At 41.2% G+C, this 10,863-nt stretch overlaps 1 pseudogene; it reads left to right on the top strand.

The window, feature by feature from the left end:
* The first annotated feature begins 944 nt into the window (after positions 1 to 944).
* Positions 945 to 10,863, top strand: part of LOC149164057 (uncharacterized) — a 45,983-nt pseudogene continuing 36,064 nt past the window's right edge.

Here is a 10,863-nt window from a genome sequence, read left to right as displayed (position 1 = left end):
GTGATGAGGCTGTTTCATAAGCCTCCTAAATCCCAACTTCCTCCTGCTAGACCATCTCATCTCCCCCTAATGAGTATGGGTTATCCAAATCCTCCCCTTCCCCATGCACATGCTCAAGTTGTTCTTCCTCTAGCTTTAACCAAAGGTGTCTCCCCCACAATAACCCTCTCAAACTCCACCCTCCTCTTAATCAAGGTGTTAATGTTTCCTAAGGAAATGATGTCCATGTCAAGGGAGTGCTCAATCTACTTCACCCACAACAAGAAATTGTAATGGACATAAACCAATTCAGCCAGGCATTGATACTCTAACCTGTAAGTGGGTTATAAATTATAATAAATTTAATTGACTCTTGAAGGTGATAACAAAAGTTAGAGGGTCATAAATTATAAAAATTGTAACTGCTAACCTGTTGCATCTCTTAGTGTATTTTTCATATGAAACTTTAATTACACTCATAATTTGAATCACTACAAGTTTGCTAAGCACCCAAATGGAAAATTATTCCTCACCCAAACATCTACAACAACTAAGAAAATAAGAGAAAATACTTGATTACATTTCAATCCAATGAAACCTAGACACTAGTGTCAAAACAAATAAAAGTTGTCACTAAAATTCAAAGTAAAAATCATTTACTTGGAGGGATGGCAAGAGTGGGAGGGGTTATCCCATGCCCTGATGAACAAATTGAGACTCAATATGCTTGGGGTTTGGGAAAGGCATCCAATGACCAAGCTGGATACCTTATGCTTTGGAAGGGATTGGAAGTCGCATTGGAAAAGAAAACCAAAATAGCAGTGTTTGGAGGCTCAATGATCGTAATATGCCAAATCTAGAAAGCCAAAGGATTACAAAGCGTAACTTCTCCCCCCATCTTGGAGAGGATCATTATGCAATTCGAGAAAATCAAATTCTTTCATGTGTATAGACAACTGAATACAATGGCAGATTCATTGGCCAATAAGGGAGTTACATTGGAGCAAGGGAAATTAGAATTGGATCATGGGAGGTTTTACAACTCGCCCATTCCATAACCAACGAAATCAATCATTATGGCTTATATAAAGAATATATGTTGGAATTTCTAAATTTAACTCATTAGAGATTCTTCCTATACTATCTGGTTTATTTCTTCCTACTTGTTTAATTACTTAACAAGTTATTTACAATGTAAATATTGAAAATAAACACAAGTATAGTGTCAACATCTACAAATCATCAACTGAAAGAAAACAAGCACACAAGTGACATCGTTATTTTTTGACCAATGTCCCCGAAAAAACCAATGCGGGAAATTTTGGTGCAGTAATTCAGAGGGTTTTATTATTATGCAGTTTTCAGAATACAACCAAGGTGTTAGAAATGGCTCACCCAATAGAGAATGCCCTCTGAAGTAGTACCTCTCCTCGGAGACAAAAGTATTAGGATGCAATGGTGAGGGTAAAGTGCATGATCCTTGATGGGATCAAAGATCATGTCATACCACATATTGCTGAAATGAACACAACAAAGGGGATGGGGGATACTTTGAAGACATCTTATCAAGGCTCTTCTGTGCAGTGGAAGATGCTATTGGAAAATCAATTGCGGTCATATCAGATGCAAGAGGGAGAGAAGATAGATTTTTTCCTCCTTAGATTGCAGGAGATTCGTGACCAACTTACTTTTGTAGTATCTACACTGGATCCAGAATTCATGGTGAGGATAACCCTGAATGCAGTCTTTGAGGAGTGGGAGGCATTTGTCCAAAGTATTTTGGGTAGGGATACTCTTCTAGGTTGGGAGGAGATGTGGGCAGCTCTTCGCCAAGAAGAGATAAGACAGTTGACCAAGGCGGGGAGTAGTGGAAAGGGAGGTCGAATCGAGAAAGAGGAGGAGGAGGATGTGACTCTAACATCTATGGTACAACAAGGGAAGAGGAAGTAGAAGGATATCTCCAAGGTGAAGTGCTTCCATTGTGGGGAGCTGGGACATTATGCATCCCAGTGTCCCATGAAGAAAAACAAAGGAGAGGCTTCCGACTCCAAGGTAGCTTCATCTAAGGCGGAGAAAGAAGTCGAGTCTGATGACGACTGTGCCATGAGTGCTTATGCACCTCTAGAGAAGAGGTGGGGAATATCGAGTTGTAGACAAAAGGCTACATACTAGGGGTAGGATCCTTGAGGTGCCAAAACTCTTAGAGCACATCTGCATACGAAAACCCTTAACTACAGTAGCAGAATGACAGAGGTCGGGTGGAGCAAAGTGTAGTGGAGAAGCAAGGTAGTGCTTGGGTGCAGAAATTCGAGGCAATATAGTGGAGGTTGCAGTAGTGCGAGAGGCACAGAGGTGTTTGCAGCAACGTAGTGGCAGTAGAGGGAGCACAGGATAGCAGCATGGCAAATTCAGCATCATGAGAATTCCAGACTGACCAGGATGTCAACATTTGCATAGATCAATTACTGTCTTCTTGGTAATTGAGTTGCAGTGCAACAGTTAGAAATGGCAGTGCTATGGGCAACATATTGAGAGGGAACTGCAGTACAAATGTAGTAGTGGCAGTGTCATGGGCAGCAGTACAAGAAACAACAGTGCAGATGATGTGAGGCAATAGGCCAAGCATCAATACAGGTACCAGTGTGGAAGGATCAGTGTGATGTTTTAGTGGTGGAGCATTATTAGAGTACATTACTTGCTAAGAGGGAGTGTTGATTGGTGGTAGCATCGAATGTGCTCTAGCCATGAAAATTGGTGGAGAGGCTAAGGCACATAAGATTTCCAAGACCCAAAAATGGTTTGGGAAATTCCACTCGGTTGGAGAGATATTAAAATAATTAATATTTTAATGGGGTTCCTAAGTCTAAACTTATGAAAATTAAAATGTTATTGGGTATTAATATAAAATTGGGTGAGAATGTTATAAATGACATGATCAAGCCAAATCTAATCTTAGCCGTTCATTAGAGACTTAATCTCGGTCGTTGAAGACTCAACAAGAAAAGTATAAGAGGAGGCTTGAGGGTTAGTTGGAGATACACCAAAATTGATCAGTCAGTTCAATTTTCTGGAGTAGAAATTCGAGTTAGTGGTCTCTTGCAGCAGGGGCCAGTGAGTACATAACAAAGAGGCAGGGATAGTGCCAACAGGGTCAGCGCAAAGACCAACGAGGCTGACGAAGCTTCAACTAGAGCTACGTAGAGGCAGTTGGGGGCTGCGCAGAGGCAAAGAGGCATGCGTGGGTGACTCAGAGGGGCCAAGTGCTAACGCAAAGAGACAGGAGGTTGATGTAGAGGCTTCAAGGGCTACGTTGAAGCTAGCAGCGCTAATGCAGGGCCAAAAGGAAGCACCGGAAGGATTTCCGTGGGGTAGACTAGATCTGAGAGGCTGAATATCTATCTCCAAGAAGAGGTATCACTATTGTGTAACAATCTCTGTTGGGTGAGCCATTTCTGGCACCCTAGTTGTACTCAAGGATATGCATAATAATAAAACCCTCAGAATTGCTGCATCAATTTTCCTGCATTGGGTTTTTCTGGGGACGATTATACAAAAATAATAGTGTCCCTTGTGTGTTTGTCTCAGTATTTCAGTTGTTGATCTGTATATGAGTTAAGGCTTCATTTTTGTTTATTTCAGTATTTATATTTATAAATATCTTCTTAATGTGTTAAAATTGGCAACCAGGGAAAAACTTCATGTGGGTCATCTTATTCATGAATAATAATATTTTTATTAGATTCCTCTCGTCGAGAGGTGTAGGATTGATATAAACATCATCCGATTCCGTTAAGTATTCATGGAGATATGAATTTATTAAGCCGACCTACAACTCATGTAGGCTCAGAAGCCCAACAGATGCATTTATTCAAACACCAACATTGTGTATAAATCTAGGAGGACATTTCCTGATTTTGACTCACTCATCTCATCACATCTCTCTCTCTACTGCACAGAAAAGAGTCTTTTCTCTACTGCGCAGAAAAGGGTCTCTCTCTCACACATGTGAAGCCGGAAGCTATGGAACCTGAAGCTGCAACTACAGATCCAAAGTTTTACCAGCATTGACCATCATATCTCCTCCTTAGAACTGCGCTATATGTCCATCTGGATCTCCTCTGGAAGCCGCAACATTTGGTGGTGGGATCAAGTCAATCCAACAGATGGTTTGCAAGATATCGACTGCCCTAGTTTGAAGGAAGCTGCTGAAACTGAAGCTGCAACTGCAGAAGTAAAGTTTGACCTGCGTGGACTAGAAGATATCCTCATTTGAACTACGCTATAGGTTCATTTGAACCTCCTCTGGAAGCCGCAACTTTTGGTGGTGGAATCATGCCGATCTGACAATCGGTTTGTGAGATATCATCTGCCCTAGTTTGATGATGAAGCCGCTAATGTTGATGCTGCTGATCTAGGGTTAGCTACTGTTGATATAAATCAGATTTATTGTACTATTTCTCTCCATTGAATTATTGAAGATAAAATAAGATTTGATCAAAGGGTTTCCCCACACATTATGGGGTTTGTCCCTGGCTAGCTGCCACATCTTGTGTCTCTTGTCTTGGCTTGTTTTCTGTCGATCATTTAATGTTCTATCTACACTTTATTATTAGTACACGTGATTGCTAATCTGTGGAATATAATAAGAAAAATAAGTAAACTGTTATAAGCATAGAACATACCATAACTTAACATGGAATCAGAGCTGAGGTGAAGACAAAGCCCGAGCAAGAGCAAGAGCAATCACCGAATAGAAGATTGGCAAGGCTATCCTAAAAGAACTATGGGGTCCTCAACACTCTTTCTTGCCGAAGACAAGCTCCGTAAGAAAGCTAACTATCACAGATGGAAGATGTCTATCGATCTAACCCTAGAAGTTCAACGAGTGCTGGACCATGTAAGAGGCAATATTGTTGAGCCTCCATCAAATGCATCCACTGCTGCTCGGAACAGATGGAAGAATGGAGAAGTCAAAACAAAGATCATCTGGGACTCTATCGTCAAGCACTTGGTGCCTTACATCTATGACCTGAACACCTCCAAGGAAATCTACAATACACTGGTGAGTTCATTTAAAGTTAATGATGCAAATCAAGTTTTGTTTCTTAGAAATAAGCTGAGGGAAATCAAGAAGGGTAAAGATGAGAGTATGCAAGCATACTTCTTAAGAATAATCGAGATCAAGAATGATATCCTATCTATTGGGGAGGCTATTATTGACAGGGAAATGGCACTCACAACTCTTGGAGGGTTACCATCCGAATGATATGTGTTCAGGACTACTCTTCTGAACAATAATGTAATTCCTAGTTTCGAGGAATTAATGGCGAGATGCATTCAAGAAGAAATAAGGGAAGAAGAACAAGGAATGCCCATGCCTAAAGGTCCTCCTGCTACCTTTTCTTCTCATGCTAAGAAAAGAAATAATTTCGGTACTAAATCAAAAGGAAAGGCTAGACCTAAGGGTGGAAGAAAATGACGATGTTACATCCGCAATAACGTAGATCACTATGCAAGGGAGTGCCTTGATAGAAAGGACTCACATCAAGATGATGATCAAAATCCCGCTGATGGCAATCAAAGGAATGACAAATTCAATAGTAAAGGTAAGAGGAGAGTTGGGAATCGAGGAAGAGGACAACCATTCAAGAAGGCTAGAAATTCTAGGATGTATTAAATGCACCTGACCTCAAAACGAACCTAGTGTCCATCTCGGCAATGGAAAACAAAGGCTACAAGGAAACCTTTAGCGATGGCAAGGTACATATATGGAAAAATAATGTTAAAGATGCCTTTACTCTTGGGTTTAGTGTTGATTCATTATATCAGGTCGATGGAAGTTCGCTAGGTGTCATGTCTTATGACACATCTCTTCAGTCCGAACTTTGGCATCAGAGGTTTGCCCCCCTTCATTACAAAGCTATACTTGGTGTAAGACAAATGGTGATAAGGATGCCCGAATTCTGAGTAGAGAAAGAAGGTGTATGTCTAGGATGTGTCGAAGGAAAGTTGAAAAGGGGACCATTCCCCTCAAGCCAAAGCAAGACCTCCGATATATTACAGTTGGTTCACTCAGGCATACCTGAGGTTGGCATTAAGAGGGAGACTACTACACCGCATACTCTAGAGCAGAATGGTGTGGTGGAAAGGAAGAACCGTACGATTGTGGAAGTTGTCCACGCCATGCTACATGATTAAAGACTTTCGAAGTTTCTATGGGCTGAAATTACAAACATCGATGTATATGTACAAAATCGATGCCCTCATCAAGCATTGGGTTCCAAGACTCCTAAAGAAATGTTCACCAGTAAGAAACTTGATGTTTCTCATTTTTTTGGAAGCCCTATATATTTTCATGTGCTGAAAGAGAAAAGAAATAAATTGGGTGCATCTGGAAAGAAAGGAATTTTCATGGGCTATGGTGAAAATACTAAAGGCTATAGAATCTATGTAGCTTGTCAAAGGGAAATCGTGATTAGTCATGATGTCACCTTTGATGAAGATATGGCTCTCAGCAAGGTGGAAAATCCTTCAACTTTGTGGAGCTCTCAAGAAGTCGACACCAGGGAACCGAAAGAAAAGGATGATGAATCAATGCCTGATGTAGAAGAACCCATGGATCTGATTGATCCTCATCCACATGAGCCTTCCTTTTCTAGGAAGAGGCCTTCATGGCTTAGGGAGATACTTGATGATGTTGAAGGACATGCTGCACCTTGAGGAACCTTCCATCAAAGTAAGAAACCTAACAGGTATCAGGGATACCTGACCATCATGAGCACGATCATACAAAATGAGCCTTAATCATTCTTAGATGTTATCAAGCATCAAGTATGGAAGAATGATGTGACCATAGAATATGAGTCTATTATGGAGAATGATGTCTGGGAAGTAGTTCCCAGACCTTGGATAAGACAATTGTTACTTCAAAATGGCTTTACAAAATAAAGTATGCAATAGATGGAAGTACAGAAAAGTATAAGGTTCATTTTGTTGCTTGTGGTTTCTCCTAGAAGGAAGGTATAGACTATGATATTTGCACCTGTTTCCAGATATACAACCATATGCTTGATCATAGCCCTAATGGCTTCACAAGGATGGAACCTACATCAGATGGATGTCAAGACCGCGTTCTTGCACGGTTCGATCAAAGAAGAGGTCTATGTGGAGCAACCCGAAGGATTTGAGATTTATGATTAAAAATCTCATGTATGCAGGTTGAAGAAGGCTCTCTACACCCCGAGAATGGTATGAGAGGATCGATAGCTACTTGATGAAGTTTGGATTCACTAAGAGTGAAATCGATCCTAACCTCTACTTTAAGGTTGAAGATGACAAGCCTATCATACTGGTTTTGTATGTGGATGACCTCTTTCTAATAGGTGCATACCTTCTCATTCACAAATGTAAGAGGGAGTTGGCTTCTGAATTTGAAATGAAGAACCAAGGACTTGAAGTGTGGTAGAAGCCAAGGGAAATTTTCCTATCTCAAGGAAAATATGTGGTGAAGATTCAGAAAAGATTTGGTATGGTGTACTGCAAGCCTGTGACTACCTCGAGGATCTTAACTTTCAAAAGTTATATGGTAGTGATGTTGGACCAGATTTGGGAAATGTCTCTGAGTTTCAAAAACTCATTCGTGTTGATGTTCTTGGTGAACCTCCGTCCGAACATATGTTTTGCAGTTAGCATTGTGAGCTCATATTTGGTTGAGCCTCACTAGATTGGTGCCAAGAATCTTCTGATATGTCTTCAAGACACAATCTCTCATGGATTGAGATACACTGCCGGAAATATGAAACTGCATGATTATTAAAACGTTGATTAGGCAGGTAGTGTGGAGGATCACTGGAGCACTTTTGGTGTTGTTTCTCTTCGGATTTTGCTTCAATATAATGGATGAGTAGGAAGTAGAAGTCGATTTCCATAAGCACTGTCGAGACCGTATACATATCTACGAGTATGAAATCGTATGAAGCTGCCTGGTTGGGGAAGCTCTTCAGTGATTTGTTTGAACACATACCACTGTGATTCTCTGTAACAACCAGACGTGGGATTCTATTATTGAGGAATCCTGTATTCGTCAATTGCTCCAGTAGATAGACATCATCTGGATATGGTAAGTCGATGAGAAAGGAGGCTCCATCGCATTAAGATGATGTATAGGCCGATACACCTTGTCAAAGCCCGAGGAAAGATCTAATCTGTGATTTTCCCAAACGACTTGGAGTCATCAAGAAATCCTTGTACAAGGGTCCTACATGTTGCATACATTGAGCTCTGGAAGCTCTAAGGGCTTGCGGTTCTTACTGGAGCAACACATGACCATAGGGTGACTCACCCTCTCCTGGTAGTGCTCACTGGAACAGGATGATTTGCTATCTTGTGAGACAAGATGATTCACTCTCTTGTGGAACAGGATGATTCGCTCTCTTGTGTAGCAAGATGATGTGTTCTCCTGTGAGGCTTGGATTGATGTGTTCTCCATGGCGATTGTAGCAGGATTGATGTGTTCTCCTGTGAGGCCTGGATTGATGTGTTCTCCATGGCGATTGTAGCAAGATTGATGTGTTCTTCTGTGAGGCCTGGGTTGATGTGTTCTCCTGTGAGGCTTGGATTGATGTGTTCTCAATGCCGATTTTCGTAGGATTGATGTGTTCTCCTGTAGGCCTAGATTAATGTGTTCTCCATGGCGATTGTAGCAGGATTGATGTGTTCTCCTGTGAGGCCTAGATTGATGTGTTCTCCATGGCGACCTGGATTGATGTGCTCTCCATGATGATTGTAGTAGGATTGATGTGTTCTCCTATGAGGACAGGATTGATTAGTTCTCCTGTCAAGGCATCCTACCCATGTAGTCTGGGACTCATTGGAAGTACCTCCCATCTGATCAATGAGCAGGGAAATGAAGTTAGGGACCATAGTAGTACCTATGGATGCATCGTTGTATATACCATACTAACTACGCTAGGATGGCCTCCATTGATCTATGATCAATGATATTGGTCTAGGACCAGTGGTAGGAGTTGTACCATACTATGACACTGACTTTGGGTCAGTTGATACTGGTCTGGGATCAGTGGTACATACTCTGACTGACTTCGTGTCAGTGTAGTACTAGACTGGGACCAGTGAGAGTGGTACATACTATGATGCTAACTTCGGGTCGGTTGAGACTGGTCTGGGACCAGTGGTACACTCTCTAAGATTGCGATACTAGTTTGGGACCAGTTGTATGAGTGGTACTTACTATGAATTTGACTTCGGGTCAGTTGAGATTGGTTTGGGACCAGTGGTACGCACTCTGAGACTGACTTTGAGTCAGTGGAGGATGATACTAGTATGGGACCAGTGGAGTTGTACTCACTATGACGCTGACTTCGGGTTGGTTGAGACTGGTCTGCAACCAGTGGTACATACTCTGAGACTGACTTTGAGTCAGTATGATACATCCTCGATCATTTCTTCTTCTTCATAATTTGAGCAAAAGCAGAGCAGAACAAAACAATGCAAGAGCAGAGAAGAACAGAGCAGAAAAATAAAGATCAATACAGGGCAGAACAAGACAAAGAAAAATAGGCAGAATAGAGCAAAGCAGGGCAAGGGTTAGGCTGTATAGGGCAGTGCATTTGATGGATGAATAGTAACGACCGATAGATAGATTGCAGTTGAAGTTCTCCCTAGTTGAGAGGGAGTGTTAAAATTGGAAACTGGGGCAAAAATTCATGCAGGTCATCTTATTCATGGCTAATAGTATTTTTATTAGATTCCTCTCATCGAGACGTGTAGGATTGATATAAAGATCATCCGATTCTGATAAGTGTTCATGGAGATATGAATTTATTTTGATTATGGAATTATTATCAAGCTGACCTACAACTCATGTAGGCTCAGAAGCCTAACAGACGCATCTATTCAAACACCAACGTTGTGTTTAAATACAGGGGGAATTTTCCTCATTTGGACTCACTCATCTCATCACATCTCTCTCTCTCTCTACTACGCAGAAAAGATTCTCTTCTCTACTGCGTAGAAAAGGGTCTCCCTCTCACACATGTGAAGCCAGAAGCTGTTGAACCTGAAGCTGCAACTGCAAATCCAAAGTATGACCAGCGTTGACCATTAGATCTCCTCCTTAGAACTGCACTATAGGTCCATCTGGATCTCCTCTGGAAGCCGCAACTTTTGGTGGTGGAATCAAGTCAATCCAATGGACGGTTTAAAAGATATCGACTGCCCTAGTTTGAAGCTGAAACTAAAGCTGCAACTGCAGAAGTAAAGTTTGAACTGCGTGGACTAGAAGATCTCCTCATCTGAACTACGTTGCAGGTTCATCTGAGCCTCCTCTGGAAGTCGCAACTTTTGGTGGTGGAATCATGCTGATCCGATGGTTGGTTTGTGAGATATCATCTGCCCTAGTTTGATGATGAAGCTGCTAATGTTGATGCTGTTGATCTAAGGTTTGCTACTATTGATATAAATTAGATTTATTGTACTATTTTTTTCTGCTGAATTATTGAATATAAAAGAAGATTTGATCAAATGGTTTCCCCACACATTGTGGGGTTTGTCCCTGGCTAGCCGCTACATCTTGTGTCTCTTCTCTTGGCTTGTTTTCTGTTGATCGTTTAATGTTCTATCTGCACTTTGCTTCATGTACATGTGATTGCTAATCTGTGGAATATAATAAGAAAAAGAAGTAAATTGTTATAAGCATAGAACATATCGTAACTTAACATAATGAAATGAACAAGTAGGAGAAATTAAACCAGATAATGCAGTAGGGATTTCTAACGTGTTAGACTTAAAAATTTCAACATGTTATCAGAGCGTTGTAGATCACAAGAGGACTGGGGGCATCGACGATATCAGAAATTTGCAGCA

This window comes from Pinus tabuliformis, chromosome 5_1 (assembly GCF_031772625.1).
Source record: "Pinus tabuliformis cultivar Carrire ecotype Pingquan chromosome 5_1, CPIR1, whole genome shotgun sequence".
In the NCBI taxonomy this organism is placed as follows: domain Eukaryota; kingdom Viridiplantae; phylum Streptophyta; class Pinopsida; order Pinales; family Pinaceae; genus Pinus; species Pinus tabuliformis.
Note: the sequence above shows the minus strand (reverse complement) of the source record. Positions and strands in the feature narration are given on the sequence as shown.